Consider the following 17,959-nt stretch of genomic DNA (forward strand, 5'->3'; position numbering starts at 1 on the left):
ACCCGCCGAGGCGTTTGTTTTTCCCTGTGCTACCTATGAAAAATGACGAAGGTAAACTGCTTTTTACACTCTGTCGAACATGTGGGATTGAGAATAATCAAGCAACGGCATGCATGCACTCACAGGAAGAGAGAGCGCTTCAAGGTGTATGGGTTAGTATTGAGTTAATAGAAGCACAAAAAAGAGGCTACATTATAGCTGAAATTTATGAGGTCTGGCAATTTGAACAGAGATCCGATAAATTCTTTAAAGATTACATCTACACATTCCTTAAGCAGAAGCAGGAGGCCTCTGGGTATCCTGATGAGGTTACAGACGAGGTTAGTAAACAGGCTTACATAAACGATTATATAGAGAACCAAGGTATCCAACTTGACCCTCATAAAATTGAGTACAACGCAGCCAAGCGTCAGATCGCAAAACTTTTACTTAATTCCCTCTGGGGAAAAATGGCTCAAAGATCTAATCAACTTACAACCAGCATAGTGAAAGAACCCAGAGAGTTTTTTCAGTACCTCTTTAGCAGTAAGTATGATATAAGCCAGTTCCATTTCATAAATAATGATGTTGCAATCATTCAATGGCGTCATAATTCCAGGTGTGTCTTACCACCCGGTGAATCAAATATTTTTTTAGCTGCGTTTACGACAGCATATGCGAGAGGTGAATTATACAAACAGTTACATTTATTGCAAGAGCGAGTCCTATACTATGACACCGACTCAATCGTTTACCTCTCTACCCCTGAGGATCTTTATACCCCTCCGACAGGCAATTATTTAGGTGATTTGACATCGGAATTAGCGGCTGATGATTATATTTGTGCGTGGACAGCAGCGGGGCCAAAATCCTACGGCTTTCTCACCCAGCAAGGAAAGGTGTGTTTGAAAGTCAAAGGTTTTATCCAGAATTATGAAAATTGTAAAAAACGTAACTTTAATAATTTGACTGATCTGGTAGAAGACTATATTACAGATCCTAACACGCGACGCGAGATCCCTGCCTGTTACAATAGAATTAAACGTGATATCAAAGCTTTTTCGCTCACTAATAAACAACAAGTGATCAACTTTTCAGTTGTTTTTGATAAGAGACGCCTTCTCCCCTCAGGTAGAACACTGCCGTTTGGTTACTGAGTTGTTATTACCTGTTATCACCTGTTATTACCTAGGTTCACAATAGACTGTGTTCACAATATTACCGGGTGTTTTCTATAGTTCTGTAGGAACATTATTTGAAAAAATGTATTCTACAATGTATCCTAATGGTGTTTTATTGTATTTGAAAAATGTATTCTACAATGTATTCTACGATGTATCTGTAGTTAATAAACTTAGATGAAGAAAGGAAGCTGCAGAGGTCCGGATGAGTCAGTTTAATCGTCTTTAATTAATCATAACTTCATCGTTACAATCCACAGCCAGATGTGGGGGTTCCTATACAGTCAATGATGTCCCCTCTTCCTAGTCTAGCCGTTCAGTCTTATGTACAGAACAGCATGCTTTATCTTCCAGATTTGGGCATTGAGCATGGAATCCCTAGGCGCGTTACTCTAAACATTTTCAACCTATACTATGGTGATGTTCATAGCCTTAACCAAATAAGGCTATACCCGAACAGGGGCCCGGAGCAGGGGTTTTAGGGGTGCCCAGAGAATCTGAAAGGGGGGTGTCAGCTGGTAGTGTCTAAGCCGGAAGAAGATCCAACAGTTTGGGTAAAAGTTAATGGTCATTCATTAGAAATGATGGTTGATTTTGGAGCATCATTTACCTGTATCTAGCCACAAGACACTATACACTCCAATAAAGTTGAGACGCAAGGTCAACTTATCACGAGACACAAGCTTGAGGAGCACATGCCATCAAGGCTGTAGAGTCCTACTTGCATATTAGACTATACTTTTGAGCTATTGACCAATACAACTATTTTCGATTGCTACATTCCTAGCGCTAATAGATTATACACCTATCATGGCCTCCATCACCCAGTCGTCTGACCCTGAGATCCCAGACAACCACAAAGAGAGCTGGATAATTCTGTATCTATTCGTCTGGAGGATTTTGTGTCAAATCGCGGGATCTGTGTAGCCGGGCCTGTGGTGGAACGGAGTAAGGCCCTCCTTTATGACCCAGCAGCAGGAGCAGCTATTCTAGCTAGCTACTTTACTAGCTAGCTGTCAACGACAGCTCTCCGGCTAACTAGCATTAGCTAGTGGTGACACCAACGGGATTGCGAGGGAGAAACATATTGGTAGCGTTTCGTACAAAGGCAACAATACTCTCTCTTAAACTCAACACCTTAAGGACTCCTGTCACAGATATGGCTGCAATAATAAAGGAAATTGTCAGCCAAAACAAAAGGAGATACCAGGAAGATGGGTTTGACTTGGACTTGACCTATATTTATCCGAATATAATTGCTATGGGCTTTCCTGCAGAAAGACTTGAGGGTGTCTACAGAAACAATATAGACGATGTAGTACGGTTTCTGGACTCAAAACACAAAAATCATTACAAGATATATAATCTTTGCGCCAAGCGACATTACGACACCGCAAAGTTTAACTGCAGAGTTGCACAGTACCCCTTTGAAGACCACAACCCGCCTCAGCTGGAGCTAATCAAGCCATTCTGTGAAGACCTGGACCAGTGGCTAAGCGAGGATGACCATCATGTGGCAGCCATCCACTGCAAGGCAGGGAAGGGCCGCACCGGCGTCATGATCTGCGCCTATCTCCTCCACCGAGGGAAGTTCCTGGAGGCACAGGAAGCACTCGACTTCAACGGGGAAGTGCGGACAAGAGACAAGAAGGGAGTCACAATCCCAAGCCAGCGACGCTATGTGTACTACTACAGCTACCTAACAACCAACAATATCTTTTGCCTCCTACCGGGCGAATCATATCCACGTAGTCGAGGACTAGTTCTTTCATTGGCCCATTTGGTGTTGGGATGTGTCCTGGAGGAGTTAATACTCCTCTTCTAATATTGTTTTTCAAACAGATTGTGCATCTACCTATGACATGGTCAATTTGTTCTAGTAGATATGGTGCCCAAAATCCGTATTCTTTTGTCCTTCTCACTTCCCCCCCTCGCTACATGGGCAAGCCCTTGAGCGTCATGTATCAATAGTCCTAGCAAGTTAGGAGGTGCTACTATCAAACCCTCATGGTTCCTCCAGAGGCCTGTAGCATCCTGACTCGCTCCTCTGGCAAGCCACAAGTTCTTATCCAGTGCACTTGCATCCTCTTGCATCATGATCAAGTCTTTGGGAGTCATTTTCTCCTCTAACTCCACTTCGTGTGTCACCAAAAGAACTGCACCTGGTCTGTCTGCTCCCGTTGGCTGGGGGATGCTCAAAAATTGTTCCGTTCCCACCTGATGTGGTATCTGAAGTTTTCAGGTGATGGGAATTCTGAAGTCTTGGTTCTGCCATCCTGGTAGGTTGGTGATGGGCTGTTTCCTTACCCCATCTCAGTCGTGCTCCTGAGCGGATTCAGCTAAAAGTGAATCAAAATATGTTTAGCTAAATTTCGCAAAGTATTCTCTTTCTATGTCTCAAGACGAGCAACATATAGCCTACTTAAAAAAGTTAGATTTAACTTTGAAACATTCACTATTGCTAAACTTAAAGTCAAAGTTCTGAATGGCAACACTTGTTACTCCTCAAATGATTCGTCAGAGCTATTGTAGCTAACTATCGTCAACTATTTCAGTGCTGCTAGAAATCGTCGTCTTTTCCAAGTTGGAGCTTCGTCGTCACAACAGTGTCCAGTGTGCTATGGATTGTCCTAAATAAACTACACGTTCCTGGCAATATTGCAATCAAGTCTTCTGAGAGGCCTTGTGTCCTTTTTCATCATCTTGTTCTGCTTGTGGAAGAACTCCACTTTGATGTCTTCACAGACAGGCAGTGGCTGGGGGAACTCAAAGTACATACGCTTGTCCTCTCGCCTTGTGTGCACTGGGTTGGACGTATGGATCTTTGACTTTTAGTTGATAAACCACAAACTGCGGATCCCAATGCCAATTCCCTTTCTTGAAGCCCTGAGGAATCGGGTCACTCCTGTTTTTAATGGTACTGTCCCTGCAGGTGCCTCCACTAAACATGGGGAGCGTCTCAAACACCATTTTGTGAAAGAGCAGAGCGATGGGCTTGTACTCTAGCTGGTTCTTCAGAAGGTAGCTGTAGTAGTACACATAGCGTCGCTGGCTTGGGATTGTGACTCCCTTCTTGTCTCTTGTCCGCACTTCCCCGTTGAAGTCGAGTGCTTCCTGTGCCTCCAGGAACTTCCCTCGGTGGAGGAGATAGGCGCAGATCATGACGCCGGTGCGGCCCTTCCCTGCCTTGCAGTGGATGGCTGCCACATGATGGTCATCCTCGCTTAGCCACTGGTCCAGGTCTTCACAGAATGGCTTGATTAGCTCCAGCTGAGGCGGGTTGTGGTCTTCAAAGGGGTACTGTGCAACTCTGCAGTTAAACTTTGCGGTGTCGTAATGTCGCTTGGCGCAAAGATTATATATCTTGTAATGATTTTTGTGTTTTGAGTCCAGAAACCGTACTACATCGTCTATATTGTTTCTGTAGACACCCTCAAGTCTTTCTGCAGGAAAGCCCATAGCAATTATATTCGGATAAATATAGGTCAAGTCCAAGTCAAACCCATCTTCCTGGTATCTCCTTTTGTTTTGGCTGACAATTTCCTTTATTATTGCAGCCATATCTGTGACAGGAGTCCTTAAGGTGTTGAGTTTAAGAGAGAGTATTGTTGCCTTTGTACGAAACGCTACCAATATGTTTCTCCCTCGCAATCCCGTTGGTGTCACCACTAGCTAATGCTAGTTAGCCGGAGAGCTGTCGTTGACAGCTAGCTAGTAAAGTAGCTAGCTAGAATAGCTGCTCCTGCTGCTGGGTCATAAAGGAGGGCCTTACTCCGTTCCACCACAGGCCCGGCTACACAGATCCCGCGATTTGACACAAAATCCTCCAGACGAATAGATACAGAATTATCCAGCTCTCTTTGTGGTTGTCTGGGATCTCAGGGTCAGACGACTGGGTGATGGAGGCCATGATAGGTGTATAATCTATTAGCGCTAGGAATGTAGCAATCGAAAATAGTTGTATTGGTCAATAGCTCAAAAGTATAGTCTAATATGCAAGTAGGACTCTACAGCCTTGATGGCATGTGCTCCTCAAGCTTGTGTCTCGTGATAAGTTGACCTTGCGTCTCAACTTTATTGGAGTGTATAGTGTCTTGTGGCTAGATACAGGTAAATGATGCTCCAAAATCAACCATCATTTCTAATGAATGACCATTAACTTTTACCCAAACTGTTGGATCTTCTTCCGGCTTAGACACTACCAGCTGACACCCCCCTTTCAGATTCTCTGGGCACCCCTAAAACCCCTGCTCCGGGCCCCTGTTCGGGTATAGCCTTATTTGGTTAAGGCTATGAACATCACCATAGTATAGGTTGAAAATGTTTAGAGTAACGCGCCTAGGGATTCCATGCTCAATGCCCAAATCTGGAAGATAAAGCATGCTGTTCTGTACATAAGACTGAACGGCTAGACTAGGAAGAGGGGACATCATTGACTGTATAGGAACCCCCACATCTGGCTGTGGATTGTAACGATGAAGTTATGATTAATTAAAGACGATTAAACTGACTCATCCGGACCTCTGCAGCTTCCTTTCTTCATCTAAGTTTATTAACTACAGATACATCGTAGAATACATTGTAGAATACATTTTTCAAATACAATAAAACACCATTAGGATACATTGTAGAATACATTTTTTCAAATAATGTTCCTACAGAACTATAGAAAACACCCGGTAATATTGTGAACACAGTCTATTGTGAACCTAGGTAATAACAGGTGATAACAGGTAATAACAACTCAGTAACCAAACGGCAGTGTTCTACCTGAGGGGAGAAGGCGTCTCTTATCAAAAACAACTGAAAAGTTGATCACTTGTTGTTTATTAGTGAGCGAAAAAGCTTTGATATCACGTTTAATTCTATTGTAACAGGCAGGGATCTCGCGTCGCGTGTTAGGATCTGTAATATAGTCTTCTACCAGATCAGTCAAATTATTAAAGTTACGTTTTTTACAATTTTCATAATTCTGGATAAAACCTTTGACTTTCAAACACACCTTTCCTTGCTGGGTGAGAAAGCCGTAGGATTTTGGCCCCGCTGCTGTCCACGCACAAATATAATCATCAGCCGCTAATTCCGATGTCAAATCACCTAAATAATTGCCTGTCGGAGGGGTATAAAGATCCTCAGGGGTAGAGAGGTAAACGATTGAGTCGGTGTCATAGTATAGGACTCGCTCTTGCAATAAATGTAACTGTTTGTATAATTCACCTCTCGCATATGCTGTCGTAAACGCAGCTAAAAAAATATTTGATTCACCGGGTGGTAAGACACACCTGGAATTATGACGCCATTGAATGATTGCAACATCATTATTTATGAAATGGAACTGGCTTATATCATACTTACTGCTAAAGAGGTACTGAAAAAACTCTCTGGGTTCTTTCACTATGCTGGTTGTAAGTTGATTAGATCTTTGAGCCATTTTTCCCCAGAGGGAATTAAGTAAAAGTTTTGCGATCTGACGCTTGGCTGCGTTGTACTCAATTTTATGAGGGTCAAGTTGGATACCTTGGTTCTCTATATAATCGTTTATGTAAGCCTGTTTACTAACCTCGTCTGTAACCTCATCAGGATACCCAGAGGCCTCCTGCTTCTGCTTAAGGAATGTGTAGATGTAATCTTTAAAGAATTTATCGGATCTCTGTTCAAATTGCCAGACCTCATAAATTTCAGCTATAATGTAGCCTCTTTTTTGTGCTTCTATTAACTCAATACTAACCCATACACCTTGAAGCGCTCTCTCTTCCTGTGAGTGCATGCATGCCGTTGCTTGATTATTCTCAATCCCACATGTTCGACAGAGTGTAAAAAGCAGTTTACCTTCGTCATTTTTCATAGGTAGCACAGGGAAAAACAAACGCCTCGGCGGGTGAACTTTAGCATGTATGAAGCCATAGTAATTTTCAACCGGTTTAAAATCTTTTCTGATTATAACCGGGTGGCCAATTGGATATTCAAACTCTGCATTACAGTAAGGATATAAGCTGGTAAAATCGACATATTGAATGGTCTGACCCTGTTCAACAATATGCCTTAAGCATATGGCCTCTGTTCTTCCTCCGAATAGCGCGGCCCGGGGATTTAAAGGGCTCGGCTCCTGGTATCTCTCTAGGAACAATTTAACAGAAGGTTGCTGTTGTTTCATCGAATTCCATGTATGTTCCCATATAACCTCTGTTTTCAGCTTAAACTCTGTTTCTAACCGAGTTAGCCTTTTCATGGTGTCAGAGTATATCACCCCAAACTCTAATCCTGTAAGCGGTGATATGTCATGAGGGTTATAACAAGTCGGACAACCATGAAAATAACAGCCATATAATTCTAATGCTGTTTTCACACCCTTTATCACGGCAAATCCATCGACATGAAGAGGACCAAAACAACGTTCACCTTGCGGTGTTAATGCATGTTCAATGTCAATGCCGCGTGAAGACGCTAGATACTCAAGCCACTGTATCGAAGCATGGGAATATGCCTTGAATTGTCGTCTGTAGTTGTTAGCATCGGGTAATGCGATTGTGTTTTCGATTAAGAAGTTGGTTTGAAAAACAGCTAAAGCAGCTGACGCAATTGTCACGCTCTCAAAAGGGTCGCATTGAGTTGTCTTTATAAATTCATCGCGGAAATTGGTGGCACCTTCGGCTAAAATCTCCACATCATTCTGACAATAAGCCTTTAACTCGGATAAAAAGTCAAATTCCTGATCTTTTACTGTGTTATACCACTTAAAGAAACTGTTTCTCTGCTCTACAGACATCTCATCACACCCGTACATTTCAGCAGCAGGGTACCGACCTTTGTAGTTATTTAACATGTTTGAATAATCGGTCATTTTATGAGGGAAATATCCCTTTTTTGCTTCCGTTTTACATCCGAGCGCTTTTGGAAACTGTCTTAAGGGGATGGGGATGAAGGAATATGTGTCAATGAATTTGAGCCGGAATTGTCTATCTATAATGAGTATGATTTTACTCCCTTGGGCTATGACGAACGGTGTTATCCCCTGTTTTACATAAGCATCTAAAATTAGATAACTGTCATAACCTTTGCTATAATGTGCTAAGAACACTGTGCCTTTGAATTTCTTTTGACGGTAATATGTTAAAAACTCTATCTGTGCACCCCATCTATCCCCTTGCAAGGATTGTGTAGCCACATAGACAGGGATATGTGTTCCTGTTGTCTGGCTTGATTCAAAATCATAAAATACCAGCTTCTGATTAATCTCCTCCTCTGCTACACAAGGTTTAGGTTGCATGTAACATTGATGAATATCTACGCACTCAGACACTTCTTCAGAAGTCTGAACAGATGATGAAGGTGGCGGTTTAGCGGTCTGAAGGGGTTGTTTACAGATGTTACAAACTTGAATTATACAGACATGGGGTTTAGAGTCTGTGAGGTTTATACGGTATGTAAATCCACATTTAAGGCATTTTTTATTTATTTGACAATTGCTCGCCATCTTTTCAGCTTTGGGATGAATTCCAGGATGTGACCCTTCAATCTTTCGAATTCTGATGAATAGATTCTCAGAAGATTCTCAGATTCTTTTTCGAAAGTGTATATGTCCACATAGGGGAATGCACCTCCTGATGCAAACTCTACACGCACTACACAACCGCCGTCCAATTCCCACATCATACTTGTAGACGACATTTTAGACACTGTCATATAGTGACAACTACTACAGATCTCACACAGGCTCATATATATACACCTTTTGCCCGGGAAACACGTGATCTTATCAGTGACACGCCCGCGACATGTGTCATACCCATGTTTGAAACTAAACATTTTTAAAAATTTAACCATTTTTTAATTCCCCATTTTATTCTTCATTATTGAACACTTATTTTTATTCTTCATTATTGAACACATTACTACCACTAGAGTAGCAGCCTAACCATTTTTTAATTGCACATTTTAACCCTCAGTATTGAGCTTTTATTTTAAGCCTCATATGCAATTTTGACATAGATGTATGTATGCGGCATGAAGTCATCACGACACATCACACAGCACTTATCAGTGACAAACTTTAGCTGGCCCTTGGTTGGTCTTCAGTCAGTTCAGGGCCCCTGGGTTCCTAGAAAGAGAAAAGGCCCCTAATCCAACCGTTCTAACGGTTCTATATCCTATGGGGGTGACCACATCCTCAAAAAACTGTCAAGTTCCTAAATCTAATTTCACAAACAGCAGAACACCTTGTCCTCTCACCAACGTCTCATTGTGCAAGCATCAACACCCACCACATCCGCCCAAAGGGGCGGGACTTATAATTTTCAAGTATTATTTTTGATGATTAAATTCATGTGACGTCATCACCTTTTGACAGAAGGTGAATACTATATTCTCTGTGGTGGCCAGCACAGTGCTGTACGCAATGGTATGTTACCAGGGTAAATTCAAGACCCTGGTGTTTGCCTACTGTTATGGAAATCTTTCAGTGAACAACAATAAACGATGTTTGGTCTCAGTTGAGAGTTTTAATGCATATAGAAAGTATTATACAACGTTGGTCAGCTGGATCAGCATTCCTTCACCAACAGTGTGGATTCAGATACTGATGCTGTGGCTGAGGAGAGGACCATCCTTAACTCCAATGCTCATACGTCATAGGTCTAGGGGTAAACATATCTTGCACCTGTTTGCTGATCAAGAAGCTGAGAAAGAAGCGTAGGCGTTGTGAGCCACTATCTCAAACCTCAGCCTGCAGTTAGGAGTGTTCCAAGGTCACATAACATCTTTGATACAAGAGAAGGAGCAGTCGGTTTTGGTTCTTCCTCAGTCACATAATTAAAAATAACAAAGTACATTGGATCACAGAAAGGTCAATACATTTCATATAAAACTAAAACTAAATAGTACAAATATATTTTTTGCCATTACAATCCCCCCTTAGATCCTTTAAGGATCTCAAAGTATATTACAAAATTTATTCATTTGCATCCATAATTACCCTTCTGGAAAACAGTTTTCGGCAATCACTTCATAGTCGAACAAACAGAAAAACTTATCTCAGCGTTAGCTGTTTTTGTGAGTTGAAGAAACTCTATGTTGTAGCAAGCATTTTATACTGGGGTTGGCAAAAGGGATCACATTTTATACTGTTCATTTATACTGTATCAGTGTCATCATAGTCATCATCACTGTCATGATAGGGAGGAATCCACTCAGGGGTGGGATCCAGGTCTGGATAAAGGTCAGGTGATGCGGTCATTTGTTCATATTGTTGGGGTATCTGGACGTATTGTCCCATCATGGATTTTATCATCGAGCTCATCATCACCTTTAAACAGGGAACAACACAACAGAACACCAGGAACACTATGCATAACACAGATAATATGGGAGTACATATTTTCCAGAGAGCGGCTTCCCACCCTCCCCCTGTTAGCCAGGCCCATAAGTTCCCTCCTTGGGTCTCTTTGGTATCTCTACTGCGCTCCTCGTGAAGAAGGTCATTTAGGTGGTCAACAACATGGGTCATGTTATCAGTGACATCGGGAACGTAAGTACAACAACTGGTGCCCACTATATGACAGACCCCTCCCTGTGCTGCCAACATCATGTCCAATGCCATTCTATTCTGTAACGCCAAGTTTCTAAGAGCTCTGATTTCGGGAGTCAGGGTCTCAAAACCCTTTTCTACCAATGCCGTGAGGTTTTCTAAATCTAGAGTAAGTGCGTCTATATTATGTGCATTGTTAACTGTTCCATAAAAGGGTATGAGACTTCCAAAGAGCTTCTGTCCTGTTGAAATCCTCACTCGATCACGTTTCTGAACACGTAGTGGCTGATGGGGCACATAATAATGTGGATAATTTACATGATACCTAGGCATTTTTCCGAGCATTCCTATCGCGGGGAGTAGGCGGGATAGGAAACATTTTCCACACCAGCCAGGCCTCAGGGCCTGATATACGTTTTTACCACATACCCAAACATGCTGGGTGAGGCAACCAAACCCGTCGCCGTGGGGCATACTCACGAGAGGGTTATTGCTGACGTTACCTGTCCTGCTGTTAAGGAGAATCAGATGATTAGTTAGATTTAATTTTCCAAGATATGGGACTCCTACGCTATTCTTACAATTGGTGGTGGAACCGTTGTCTGCTTTTATCCCACATGTTGCCTGTATTGTTAAATTACACTTTGACTGTCCCAAAGGCTTGCTGGTCTTATCACAACTTCGTTCAAAACATATGCCTGAAGGCATTCTGCCTGGTGGTGTGGTAAACACCGGCCTGTATACGTCCTCATTGGTTACATCCTTGGACACATTGACTAGTCTAGCAGTGCTGTGGGAAAAATTAGGTACAGACACATTAAGCCTGTTCAATTTGTTGATCAAATTTTTTACCGTGTGGTTCTGGGTAAACGTCAGGGCTATCATTGCTCCCATTACCTCTGAGGCATTCAATGGATATGGCAAAAGGGGCATTGAAGAGGCAGTGCTATGTGGTAGTTGGGTACAAACGTAACAACTCGTGTTGGTTAGTCGTCTCGTTGATATGTATATGGTTTGATACCACAGATTCTGAGTCTGATCGGATATAGATGTATTTAAAACACTTCGCCGAGATCTAATTGTTTTACGGGCTTCTGGACCTGCTGTTGGGCTGACCGTGGAGGAGAGTGTTGAGCGGTTTTGTTTATCATTAGCATCACTACCATTTATGTCAGTTCTATGCTCTAGGAGCCACAATATAGGTCCCACTATCACACATGTCATTATTAGTAGGAAAAGAATGGTGCTCCCGGCACCACAAAAACCTGGGTGTCTGAATGGATGCCATGGTCTTTGTTTTTGTCGCTTCATGTTGGTAGTCAGGGTTATTGATGATCTAGACTGTCCTTTGTTGCTGCAGGGAGTTCCCTACAGTTGGTGGATTGGCACTCCACTTGTTGGGACCAGGGCACGACCGATTGTCTCCCTGTCCTGTTGGTTTGAGGGTGTAGTTTTCTCTGCAGTTGGTGGATTGGCACTCCACTTGTTGGCTTGAGAGCGTCGTTATTCTGGTCTGGTCTGGTCCTCTGGTGTTGTCTTGATTCGTCTGCAGTGGTTGCAATGGATCCACGTAGCTCTCTCTGCAACTTTTACTGCGGTGTGGGTGGTCAGGAGCACTTGGAATGGTCCTTGCCAACGACGTGTAGCCCAATTCTTTCGTCTGAAGTCTTTCACCATCACGTGATCACCTGGCTTGAGGTCATGGAGTGGACCCTCAGCTGATCTGGGCAGGCCGTCTCCTACCTGCTTGTGAATGTCTCTAAGGGTAGAAGAGAGGTTAGCACAGTATCTTAACATTTCATCTTCACATTGGTCTGTGGATGGGAGCTGTCTCTGGCGTGGTCCAATGCCTGTTTCTATTGGTCTCCCAAATAGAATTTCAAATGGGCTGAGCCCATATTTTGGTCTGACTCGTGCTCTCATTTGGAAGAGCACAATTGGGAGTGCCTTCATCCAGGTTAACCCTGTCTCAGCACAACATTTTGCCAATTTGTTTTTCAAGATTCCGTTCTGTCTTTCAACTGCTCCACCACTGGCAGGGTGATACGCACAGTGTTGTCTCATATCAATGCCAAAGTATGTTCCCACCTCCCTTAATGTTGCATTCACGAAATGTGAGCCGTTATCACTAGAAATTTTTGTTGGAATACCCCATCTTGGTATGACCTCTCTTACCAGAGCCTTGGCAACTACTGCTGCATCAGCTTTACTTGTTGGGAAGGCCTCTGTCCATTTTGAGAACATGTCACACATTACCAGACAATACTTTTTACCTTCGCTTGGGGTGAGTTCAATGAAGTCCATTTGGAGATGGTCAAATGGTCTGTCTGGAGGTGGGTGTGCTGCTTGCGGGGTGGAAACCCCTCTGCCAGGATTGTGAGCTGCACAAATTATACATGCTTCACAGAATCTTTGTGAGAATATTGCGAACCCTTTTGTGTACCAGTGTTGGTTAATGGATGCTAACATCCCCCCTTTTGACACGTGGTCTTGACCATGTGTCAATTTAGCAAAATGGGGAAACATATACTTAGGCAGACATGGTTTGTTGTCAGGACCATACCAGACACCCTCTGTTACCACACAGCCATTCTTCCTCCAGGTGGACTTTTCGTCTGGTAGAGCCTTCCTCTGGATTTCCTGTAAGTCAAGGAAGGGTGTGGCAGGTGTGCTGTCATTTAGGAGAGAGAAAGAAGAGTCATATGGTTTTTTGGCTGCAGCCTTTGCTTGTTTGTCAGCATGAGCGTTACCCAATGACACTTCATCAGTGTTCCGTGTGTGAGCTTCACATTTGACCACAGCAATTGATAAGGGAAGCAGAACAGCATCAAGGAGAGCAGACACAAGTTTGTGATGAGCTATGGGTTTCCCTGTGGAGGTTAAGAACTGTCTATGTTTCCACAGGGCGCCAAAATCGTGTACTACGCCAAATGCGTATCTACTGTCTGTATAGATGTTGACAGTTTTGTTTTCAGTCAATTTACATGCTTCTGTGAGAGCAATTAGTTCTGCAGCTTGCGCTGAGAGGTTTGATGGTAAGGAGTCAGATTTTAATGTGTCATGTGATGTTACCACAGCATACCCAACTCTATTGATGCCTGTGTCTGGGTCACGTGATGCAGATCCGTCCACAAACAGGTCTAGATCGGCGTTAGGGATGGGCGTTTCCCTAAGGTCCGTCCTTGGGGAACAGATCTGTGAAATGGAAGCAACACAGTTATGTGGTTCGCCGTCGTCTTCTGTTGGGAGAAGGGTAGCAGGGTTAAGAACAGTACACCTTTTTACTGAAATGTTAGGCATGTCTAGTAAGGTTGTCGTGTATCTCAGCCAACGTGCTGCCGAGAGATGGGATGTTTTCTGTTCAAGCAAGATCATAGACACAGCATGTGGGACAAAAAGGGTTAGATCAGAATATCCTACAATGCCCCTTGAAGCCATCACAGCTTTTTCTGCAGCTGCCACTGCTCTTAAGCATGCAGGGAGTCCAGCTGCCACGGGGTCAAGTTTGGCTGAGAAATAAGCCACTGGCCTAAGTCTCCCACCATGTTCCTGTTGGAGCACAGATGTCATACAACCTCTCCTTTCGTCCACAGTCTGTGTGAATGGTCTGTCAGAATTAGGTAGTCCCAGTGTGGGAGTCGTCTGTAAGGTCAGTTTCAAGTCGTTAAATGATTGCTCAGCTTCAGAAGTCCAAACAATTCTGCTGCCAGCTGTTAGGCCTTTACCGTGGATCATAGCATTGAGTGGTGCTTCCATAACAGAATAGTGGGGAATGAATGCTCTGCAATAAGAGCACATACCTAAGAACGACATAACCTGTTTCTTAGTTTGTGGTTTCGGAATGTCTTGGATTGCTTGAACTCTTTTAGGGGAGAGGGATTTGCCCTCTGCTGTGATCACATGCCCTAGGAAAACAACCTTTTCTTTGACAAACTGTAATTTTGATATGCTAGCCTTATGACCTTCCGCTGCTAAGTGTTTTAATAGTTTAACAGTGTCAGCCTCGCATTGTTCCTGTGTTGGACTACAAATCATCAGGTCATCAACGTATTGTAGGAGTGCACTTCCTGGCGATAGAGTGAGTGTTGACAAGCTGTCTTTTAAACATTCATTGTAGATTGTTGGAGACTCACAATAGCCTTGACACAAACGTGTGAATGTGTAAGTTTGTTTATTAAATATAAAAGCAAACCAAAACTGGCTGTCTGGATGGACGGGTATGCTGAAAAATGCATTTGCCAAATCTACCACGGAGAACCATTTACTCTTAGGAGGTACCTGTGAGAGGATGGTATAAGGGTTTGGCACATTTGGTGCCCTCTGCTGGACAGCTTCATTTACTGCTTGTAGGTCTTGTACAAATCTCCATTCATCAGGTTGACCCTTGTCTCTAATTTTCTTTACAGGAAAGATTGGAGTTCTGACTGGTGAGGCTTTGCAGGGAACAATTACCCCAGCCATCAACAAAGAGTTGAAGACAGGTGTAATTCCATCAATTGCATCTTTCCTAAGTGGATACTGTTTCTGACATGGTCTGTAGTCTGATTTGGGAATAATCACTACTGGTTCTGCATTTTATTATTAGGCCCACATCATGTTTGCCCTGTGCCCATAGGGAATTTGGAACTTCCTTGAGGGCTGGCAAGTCTGATGGGTTTAGATCTGGTTTGGTTGTGACGTCACTTTTTACCTGTTGAAACATATCTGAGCTCTCTGGTACCAGTTCTACAGTTCTACTTGCATGCACTATAGAACAAACACTTTGTTTGAAAACCTTCAAGTCATGGTTCCATTTGATTTTTGCATTTGCTGTATTTTCCCACTTACAAGAGTCCTGAACACATCGTCTTACCCATGGACCCAGATCCTCCCAGTCATCCTTTTTGTGTTTGGCAAGTGACACATGTGGGTGAGAGCCAGGTACATGGAACGGTGCAGGATACTCCGGACAGTGTGCATGAGAGATAGATGGTGATGTTGAATTCACATTACCCTGTTTCTTTTCTGGGAGCTTGACAGAAATTGCACATCTATGGTTATTCCAATACATACAAGTTAACATTAGCTTTTCATGCTCATAACCTGTCCGATACCATTGTTTCTCATATGCTGTGTCTTGTCCTCTGCTTACATATGCTGTGCAGTGTAAGTCTTCTGGTTGCATGTACTGTGTGTCCTTCTCTTGTGTAAATGTTTTTGCTTGCTGCACTAGCGTGTCATTTCCTGTCCTACCCAGCTTCCATTCATACACATACAGCAGTGAGTCGTGGCTGTGTTGTACAAAAGTGTGGCAGTCTGGTGTGTGGTTACCGTTTGTTCTGGTCACAACTACCCCTTCAGGTGTGGAAATGAGGGTGATCCCTAATCTACACATCAGCTCTCTTCCCATAAGATTAATGGGACAACAGTGTGATAGTAGAAATGAGTGTTTTAAGTGACCCTGAACTGTGTCCTGACATGTCAGTGGAGTTGTGTAATGTTCTTTTACAGACTCGCCTGATGCACCAACAGAGTGTGCATATCTACCACTGAGTTTGGGTGGAGTGGGGAATGCACTTAATTTGATCACTGAGTTTGTTGCTCCTGAATCGACTAAAAATGTGATGTATGTATCATTTACCATTAATGTAAGTGTTGGCATTTTTAAGTAGGCCTTTGAGTCATACTTGATATATGTGCCGTGGTTTAATGACTGTTCCTTTTTTACCGTAGCCTCTAATCTCAGCTATCATTTCCTTGCTAATGTTGTTGTGTGTTTGTGTTGTGCAATCACCTTCCTGACGTGTCGGGTGGTTGGTCTCATCTTTGTTGTGCGTCAGTGATGTCAGTGGCTTGGACTCCTCCCCCTCCCGCACGCCCGCCGCCTGGATTCAATCTGAATTGGGTACAGCTTCTGTTTGGTTCCTCTTGGGGCATTCTTTTGCCCAATGTCCCTTTTCTCCGCATTTGAAACAAGTATCGCGGTCCACATATTGTCTGGAGTCTGGGCGGCCTGGGCGTCCTCTGAACTGGCCCTTGCCTGCCCCTCTGCCTCTCCCTTTGCCTCTTCCTCCCCTGCTCTGTCCTCTGCCCTCACCGGTTAGGTGTTGCATCATGGTAAGTTGGGCCAAGTGTAAGTCTTTTGTGTCTTTATCGCTCCTTTTCTTCTTTGTGCTTTTCATCACATCTTCAGCATGAACAGCATGTGCTTCAATTGCGCGCAGTTTGTCTTGGCGCCAGGTGATGCAACTGCGTTTCACCATATCAGAGATGTTAGATTGTAATCCGTTGAGGAAGCTGTTTTTCAGGTGGGCTTCCCATGGGGTGATTTCAGCGGCGTTGATGTCTCGTGGTGTGTCAAGGCCGCAGTAGATCTTGTATACTTCCGTCAATCTTGAGAGATATTCGCGAACTGTCTCATCGTCCTTCTGTTTGCATGTAGCAACCTTGTCCATATCCATTCTTGTGGGAAACTCACGCTCGCAACAGGCCACAATTGTCTGTATAGCATCCCTGTAGGGGCCGTTGGTGTTGTCGTTCCACTCTGAATGAGCCAGTCTGATATCTCCATCTTCTGGTGGGGGAAAGGAGCCATGAACTCTTGTCCAGCCAATCCCTGCATATTTTCCCATCAGGATCCATCTGAGTTCATATAAAGTTGGGCGGAATTCTCTGCAAAAGGTAGTCAGCTGTTTTCCAAACCTCACCCCTCCTGCGTCTTCAGGATTTGGTAGGTGTTTTGATGCTTCTCTTATGTCTCTTTCGGCCCATGGTCTGTGGACCAACATCGCAGTGCCGTCCCCTCCCGCCACCTCTATCATTGGCAGGGTGAGTTGTGGGGGAGATTCAGGTTGGTATGTCACCCCGGACCTCGTAGCAGATGATATGCTTGCAGAGCTGTCTGGCGTGTGGGGAGACGCGGTCACTGTTGACTTTTGTGGGGTGGAGTGAGGGGTCAGGTACGGAGGTAGATCGCCTGTGTCCTCTGCGGGGGGTGCAGATGCTGCTGGAGCCCTGGGTTGCTTTGGCCTCACCACTGGTCCCGTCACGGGCGGCAGATTCTGGTTGACCTGTGGTTGGACGTTCTGCGGGGGTGGTTGTTGCTGTCGTCTTCTTGGCGGGGCGCAGTCGAGGTCGGCGTCCTGCAACTGAACACACTGAGGCACACATGAGATTTTCCCTGCCTCACTTTTCCTATCCCTTATCATAGCCTCTTTCTGCCACATTCCATATGCTTTCCAGTCACCTCTATTTTTTCCCTTGCTCTTTCTTTCCCTTTCCTCCATTTTTAGTTTTA

The 17,959-nt window shown here is 43.8% G+C and overlaps 1 pseudogene across 1 annotated transcript; it reads right to left on the reverse strand.

Annotated features, from left to right (window-relative positions):
- Positions 1-3,799: 3,799 nt before the first annotated feature.
- On the reverse strand, positions 3,800-4,721 carry LOC310824091 (phosphatidylinositol 3,4,5-trisphosphate 3-phosphatase and dual-specificity protein phosphatase PTEN-like; annotated as a pseudogene). The gene has a single exon. The product of its transcript is annotated as a phosphatidylinositol 3,4,5-trisphosphate 3-phosphatase and dual-specificity protein phosphatase PTEN-like (transcript).
- Positions 4,722-17,959: the final 13,238 nt, after the last annotated feature.

Source organism: Argentina silus, assembly GCF_951799395.1.
Source record: "Argentina silus genome assembly, chromosome: Y".
In the NCBI taxonomy this organism is placed as follows: Eukaryota; Metazoa; Chordata; class Actinopteri; order Argentiniformes; family Argentinidae; genus Argentina; species Argentina silus.